The sequence below is a fragment of the Schistocerca americana genome, unplaced genomic scaffold (assembly GCF_021461395.2).
Source record: "Schistocerca americana isolate TAMUIC-IGC-003095 unplaced genomic scaffold, iqSchAmer2.1 HiC_scaffold_97, whole genome shotgun sequence".
NCBI classification, from domain to species: Eukaryota; Metazoa; Arthropoda; class Insecta; order Orthoptera; family Acrididae; genus Schistocerca; species Schistocerca americana.
The window spans coordinates 610,001-617,500 of NW_025726752.1; the positions used below are offsets into that span (position 1 = coordinate 610,001).

At 53.8% G+C, this 7,500-nt stretch overlaps 3 non-coding genes across 3 annotated transcripts in view; all 3 read right to left on the reverse strand.

Annotated features, from left to right (window-relative positions):
- Positions 1 to 214, reverse strand: part of LOC124593053 — a 4,222-nt gene extending 4,008 nt beyond the window's left edge. Inside the window, exon 1 of the ribosomal RNA XR_006977804.1 lies at positions 1 to 214. This exon is cut by the window's left edge and continues 4,008 nt beyond it. This is a non-coding gene — a ribosomal RNA (large subunit ribosomal RNA).
- A 188-nt stretch (positions 215 to 402) lies between these two features.
- LOC124593133 lies at positions 403 to 557 on the reverse strand. Its single transcript, XR_006977855.1, has one exon. It is a non-coding gene; the product is annotated as a 5.8S ribosomal RNA (ribosomal RNA).
- A 351-nt stretch (positions 558 to 908) lies between these two features.
- On the reverse strand, positions 909 to 2,818 carry LOC124593013. The gene has a single exon (XR_006977764.1). It is a non-coding gene; the product is annotated as a small subunit ribosomal RNA (ribosomal RNA).
- Between the last annotated feature and the right edge of the window lie 4,682 nt (positions 2,819 to 7,500).

Below are 7,500 nucleotides of genomic sequence, written 5' to 3' on the forward strand. Positions count from 1 at the left end.
GGCCTCATTCAAGTTGGACTTGGGCTCGGCGCGAGGCGTCGGGGTAGTGGACCCTCCCAAACACCACATGCCACGACAGGCGGCAGCCTGCGGGGTTCGGTGCTGGACTCTTCCCTGTTCGCTCGCCGCTACTGGGGGAATCCTTGTTAGTTTCTTTTCCTCCGCTTAGTAATATGCTTAAATTCAGCGGGTAGTCTCGCCTGCTCTGAGGTCGTTGTACGAGGTGTCGCACGCCACACCGCCAGCCGGCTGTGCACGCTACCGAGTAAGTACCGGTATGCGAACCGCCAGGCGACGGGCGCGCATCGCACGTTTCAGGAGGCGCGGCCGGCCCCACAGGCGGCCGCGACGCTCCCAGGTCTGCGAAGCGGGGCAAACGCCGCGCGCTTCAGTATACGTAGCCGACCCTCAGCCAGACGTGGCCCGGGAACGGAATCCATGGACCGCAATGTGCGTTCGAAACGTCGATGTTCATGTGTCCTGCAGTTCACATGTCGACGCGCAATTTGCTGCGTTCTTCATCGACCCACGAGCCGAGTGATCCACCGTCCTGGGTGATCTTTTCTTAGTTTCCACTGTCTCTTTCAAGACAGTTGCATAGGCGGGACGTAGGCGTGTGGCGGCCCCTGTTCAAGCGTTCTGTGTCCAACGGCCTCACGGCCGATGGGCGTCGTACGGCTCCACACCGGAGCGGACAGGCAGTCGGGCGAAAGTCATTCAAAACCGGCGCCAGGCGCCAGGTGCCGCAGGCCAGCCGCTCCAGCGCTTCAGCGCTCGTACCACACAACATTGGCGTTAGTTTTGAGAAGCACGCGTGGTTCCGCACGCGGCGCACGGCTACTGCGAGCCGTACAGGTAGCGTGTTGCGCGACACGACACGCACATCGAACGACATGCAGTCTAGTCGGTAATGATCCTTCCGCAGGTTCACCTACGGAAACCTTGTTACGACTTTTACTTCCTCTAAATGATCAAGTTTGGTCATCTTTCCGGTAGCATCGGCAACGACAGAGTCAATGCCGCGTACCAGTCCGAAGACCTCACTAAATCATTCAATCGGTAGTAGCGACGGGCGGTGTGTACAAAGGGCAGGGACGTAATCAACGCGAGCTTATGACTCGCGCTTACTGGGAATTCCTCGTTCATGGGGAACAATTGCAAGCCCCAATCCCTAGCACGAAGGAGGTTCAGCGGGTTACCCCGACCTTTCGGCCTAGGAAGACACGCTGATTCCTTCAGTGTAGCGCGCGTGCGGCCCAGAACATCTAAGGGCATCACAGACCTGTTATTGCTCAATCTCGTGCGGCTAGAAGCCGCCTGTCCCTCTAAGAAGAAAAGTAATCGCTGACAGCACGAAGGATGTCACGCGACTAGTTAGCAGGCTAGAGTCTCGTTCGTTATCGGAATTAACCAGACAAATCGCTCCACCAACTAAGAACGGCCATGCACCACCACCCACCGAATCAAGAAAGAGCTATCAATCTGTCAATCCTTCCGGTGTCCGGGCCTGGTGAGGTTTCCCGTGTTGAGTCAAATTAAGCCGCAGGCTCCACTCCTGGTGGTGCCCTTCCGTCAATTCCTTTAAGTTTCAGCTTTGCAACCATACTTCCCCCGGAACCCAAAAGCTTTGGTTTCCCGGAGGCTGCCCGCCGAGTCATCGGAGGAACTGCGGCGGATCGCTGGCTGGCATCGTTTATGGTTAGAACTAGGGCGGTATCTGATCGCCTTCGAACCTCTAACTTTCGTTCTTGATTAATGAAAACATACTTGGCAAATGCTTTCGCTTCTGTTCGTCTTGCGACGATCCAAGAATTTCACCTCTAACGTCGCAATACGAATGCCCCCGCCTGTCCCTATTAATCATTACCTCGGGTTCCGAAAACCAACAAAATAGAACCGAGGTCCTATTCCATTATTCCATGCACACAGTATTCAGGCGGGCTTGCCTGCTTTAAGCACTCTAATTTGTTCAAAGTAAACGTGCCGGCCCACCGAGACACTCACTCAAGAGCACCCTGGTAGGATTGCAACGGGGTCCGCCTCGGGACGCACGAGCACGCACGAGGCGCGTCGCACGCCTTCGGCTCGCCCCACCGGCAGGACGTCCCACGATACATGCCAGTTAAACACCGACGGGCGGTGAACCAACAGCGTGGGACACAAATCCAACTACGAGCTTTTTAACCGCAACAACTTTAATATACGCTATTGGAGCTGGAATTACCGCGGCTGCTGGCACCAGACTTGCCCTCCAATAGATACTCGTTAAAGGATTTAAAGTGTACTCATTCCGATTACGGGGCCTCGGATGAGTCCCGTATCGTTATTTTTCGTCACTACCTCCCCGTGCCGGGAGTGGGTAATTTGCGCGCCTGCTGCCTTCCTTGGATGTGGTAGCCGTTTCTCAGGCTCCCTCTCCGGAATCGAACCCTGATTCCCCGTTACCCGTTACAACCATGGTAGGCGCAGAACCTACCATCGACAGTTGATAAGGCAGACATTTGAAAGATGCGTCGCCGGTACGAGGACCGTGCGATCAGCCCAAAGTTATTCAGAGTCACCAAGGCAAACGGACCGGACGAGCCGACCGATTGGTTTTGATCTAATAAAAGCGTCCCTTCCATCTCTGGTCGGGACTCTGTTTGCATGTATTAGCTCTAGAATTACCACAGTTATCCAAGTAACGTGGGTACGATCTAAGGAACCATAACTGATTTAATGAGCCATTCGCGGTTTCACCTTAATGCGGCTTGTACTGAGACATGCATGGCTTAATCTTTGAGACAAGCATATGACTACTGGCAGGATCAACCAGGGAGCTGCGTCAACTAGAGCTGAGCAGCCGGCCGCCCGGGAGTGTGTCCCGGGGGCCCGCGCGAACACGCAAGCGTCCGCTCAATTATTCTGCAAACAGGAGGAGGCTGAGCTCCCCTGCACAATACACCTCGAAACCCTCTCAGGTCCCGGCGGCGCGCAGCGCCGTCCTAAGTACTTGGTCGGGTTCGAGAGAGGCGCAATCGCCCGGAGTTTGGCGAGTAGACGCTTTAGGTGCGACCACCCGTGCTCCCAACTGAGCTTGCCGCTGCCGACAGAGGCCCGGGAGCGTGCTGTCGTGGCATTGCCGGCGGGAGACAACACGCGCCACCTACGGTGACCGGCAGCTCCAACGCCAGCGCCACAGAAGGACAAAAGCCCCACTTGGGTGCCGAAGCGAACTCTCCCAGCACAGCGCACGCGCCAACACGTCCGCACAGCTGCGATACAAACCACCTGCGAGAACCGCAGAGGCGACCGAGCAGCAGACGGCGTCGCGGCGCCGAGCGCCGGGCGGCGGCGCATCCTCAGCGCACACAGTCCTCAATCGGACCAGCACACTGCAGATGTCCACCGCGCTTCGCACCGGGCCCGCGAGGACCTACTTTGGCCGCACGGCGCCGCGTGCAGGGTGCGCCGGCGCGCAGCTGCGCCGCCTGCCGCCTCCGTCGGCCGGCGCGCCTGCCACTGGCCGCCCCCACCAGCCGGCTGTAGCGCGTGCGCCCACGCACCGCGCGGCCAGCACGCCGGGAGGCCCCCCCTCACCGGCCGGGGACGGTCCCACCCAGCCACCGCCGCGTATCGCTTCACACCCAGATGCCATTCACGTTCGTGGGCATGGTGGGTATCGCTGGAACAACCGGTTGGTAGCTCAACCGATCGTCGCCATCACTGATTCACCTCTAGCGAGAACAACCGCACCACAACGGTTTACCAGTTGTTCATTTGCATAACGTCACCAGCAAACGTAGGCGTCCATCGCCATTTGCAAATTCAACGATTGTTGCATGCCTGTGTCAGGTGTCACGACACACTATGTCTGCCCACATACACGCAACAACATGTGCACGCTTCGCGAACACGTGGAAGGTGGCCCCCGTACGTATGCGATGTCCATTGCGCGAACGACTGTCAACCGGCCTCTGTCGCATGTCGCAGATGTGGAACGCAGTGCACCATGCTATCACGGTGTGTGAGAAGAGACGACTACGTCTGACAACACGCGCCACTACATCAACAGACGGCTCATGCTGATCGCCATCCAGGGCATACCACACTGCAATCCAGCTCTTATAGGGAGACGACACGTAGCTGAGTGCACAACATTTGGACCGCATGGTTCGCCGTTGTTGGCGCAGTCGTTGTACGGTCACATGTACCACGATGTATCATTCAGTACATGAGGACCAATGTGCAGTACAGTGTGTGATTTGGACGTACAACATCAGCGGACAGTTGACACAGGCCGTACCACAGCGTAGGCTAAGTGCTTCGCACATGCGAATGCCAATGAACAACTGCAAATGCCAATGAACAACTGCAAAGGGCATTGAGCATGTACGTCCTGCTGCCATCCACATTACAGTGTATAGCTGCAAGGTGTTTAACATGAAGCGATACACTGGGGACCGGGCAGTGCGAGTAGCAAACTATATTGCGGGGGTTGCAGTTAGGCAACACTACACTAATTTAACGCGTCGTATGACAATTACAGAGCAGGTTAAGGCCCAACGTGTGTTGGGTTAAGGCCCAACGTGTGTTGGGTTAAGGCCCAACGTGTGTTGGGTTAAGGCCCAACGTGTGTTGGGTTAAGGCCCAACGTGTGTTGGGTTAAGGCCCAACGTGTGTTGGGTTAAGGCCCAACGTGTGTTGGGTTAAGGCCCAACGTGTGTTGGGTTAAGGCCCAACGTGTGTTGGGTTAAGGCCCAACGTGTGTTGGGTTAAGGCCCAACGTGTGTTGGGTTACGTTAAGGGGCAATGTGGGTTACGTTAAGGGGCAATGTGGGTTACGTTAAGGGGCAATGTGGGTTACGTTACGGCGCAATATAGGTTACGTTACGGCGCAATATAGGTTACGTTAAGGCGCAATATCGGTTACGTTAAGGCGCAATACAGGTTACGTTAAGGCGCAATACAGGTTACGTTAAGGCGCAATACAGGTTACGTTAAGGCGCAATACAGGTTACGTTAAGGCGCAATACAGGTTACGTTAAGGCGCAATGCAGGTTACGTTAAGGCGCAATGCAGGTTACGTTAAGGCGCAATACAGGTTACGTTAAGGCGCAATACAGGTTACGTTAAGGCGCAATACAGGTTACGTTAAGGCGCAATACAGGTTACGTTAAGGCGCAATACAGGTTACGTTAAGGCGCAATACAGGTTACGTTAAGGCGCAATACAGGTTACGTTAAGGCGCAATACAGGTTACGTTAAGGCGCAATACAGGTTACGTTAAGGCGCAATACAGGTTACGTTAAGGCGCAATACAGGTTACGTTAAGGCGCAATACAGGTTACGTTAAGGCGCAATACAGGTTACGTTAAGGCGCAATACAGGTTACGTTAAGGCGCAATACAGGTTACGTTAAGGCGCAATACAGGTTACGTTAAGGCGCAATACAGGTTACGTTAAGGCGCAATACAGGTTACGTTAAGGCGCAATACAGGTTACGTTAAGGCGCAATACAGGTTAGGTTAAGGCGCAATACAGGTTAGGTTAAGGTACGACATAGGTTAGGTTAAGGTACGACATAGGTTAGGTTAAGGTACGACATAGGTTAGGTTAAGGTACGACATAGGTTAGGTTAAGGTACGACATAGGTTAGGTTAAGGTACGACATAGGTTAGGTTAAGGTACGACATAGGTTAGGTTAAGGTACGACATAGGTTAGGTTAAGGTACGACATAGGTTAGGTTAAGGTACGACATAGGTTAGGTTAAGGTACGACATAGGTTAGGTTAAGGTACGACATAGGTTAGGTTAAGGTACGACATAGGTTAGGTTAAGGTACGACATAGGTTAGGTTAAGGTACGACATAGGTTAGGTTAAGGTACGACATAGGTTAGGTTAAGGTACGACATAGGTTAGGTTAAGGTACGACATAGGTTAGGTTAAGGTACGACATAGGTTAGGTTAAGGTACGACATAGGTTAGGTTAAGGTACGACATAGGTTAGGTTAAGGTACGACATAGGTTTGGTTACGGTACGACATAGGTTAGGTTACGGTACGACATAGGTTAGGTTACGGTACGACATAGGTTAGGTTACGGTACGACATAGGTTAGGTTACGGTACGACATAGGTTAGGTTACGGTACGACATAGGTTAGGTTACGGTACGACATAGGTTAGGTTACGGTACGATATAGGTTAGGTTACGGTACGATATAGGTTAGGTTAAGGTACACATTGTTGTAAGGAAAGGTTTAATGGGGGGCGGGGCGGGGCGGCCGGTTTGTTGATTGTGATTATAGTAAGTGGATGCCTGCGGCATCATCTGATTTGCCACGTCAGGATGCACCTTTGGCTCATGACAGGCGGCGCTCTCATTCCATGCTTGTGGCAGACCTGTGTCTTTCATTCCTGCCATTGTTTGTGTGCTGTGAGAGGAGGCAGTATTGTGATGTTGGGTGCACCCCTGTGTAGGACATGTGTGGGTGTTGGTGGCTTGGCTGAGCAATGGTGGTTGTCGGGTGGGTGGGATATTCTGTTTTCTGAGTGGACCTCCCAGTCTGGTTATGACAGTGTGGATTGTCTAATGTGGCGGAGAGGATGCACTGGGTGTTGTTCCATGCTGGTGCTTACATATTGTCTGTGTGCGTGTTACAGGCAGAGAGTAGTGCGTGATAAGGGTGTGTGGCTGACGTGTGGTTGTGATTGTGAGCAGAGTCTTTCAGCATGTATACGGACAGTTGTATACATTATCTGTATTCTGATGGCTCTATCTATTACTAATCAGCGCCGTGTATACGTTTAATCCGGTTCCAGTCGAAACTGTTGTATCTCTGTACATTAGTGACACGGCGAGCCCGCTATGTAGTTACTCGTCTCGGCAGCTTCCACCGGTGTATGGCAAATGATTATAAGGAATCAGTCTAGTCGTCAATACCGATGGTGTGACGTCACATGTCTGGGGTGGGGGACGCTGCGCCCTTCCGGTGGGTCATGGCCTAGAAAGACTCTTCCCACGCAGGGGGGCGTGGACTGTCATTGACTCTTCCAGGTAATATACTTGCCGTACGTTCTTGCGACTGCGAGTGCAACGCTCACCGGTACCGACATGGATGGAGCGCCTCCTAGCTGACCGCTCAGCATCGGCATTCGTACAGAGAGCAACGCGGTCGCGTCTCTAGCTCGTAACTGGTACAGCCCGCAGCTCATGTATAGGGACAGCGGGAATGTCGCATATTGGAGATAACTCTTCATGAAACGCATGTTATAGGGGTGGATTGCACATTGCGACTGCGGGAAAAGTCCGCCGTTCATCCGCTGGAGTTGCGAGTTGGGCGGTTGGAGTGGGGCGCAGGTGGAGTGATTGCCGGTCCACGATTTCGTGCGGCAGAGGCGCTGGCGTTGGGGTGCTGTGGTCGACAGAGGACGCAGGCTTTGTGGGTGGGGTCGAAAGATGGGCACTGTGGGCCCATCGATGTCTTGGTCGGCTTGGCGTCTCATAGATGGCGGTATCG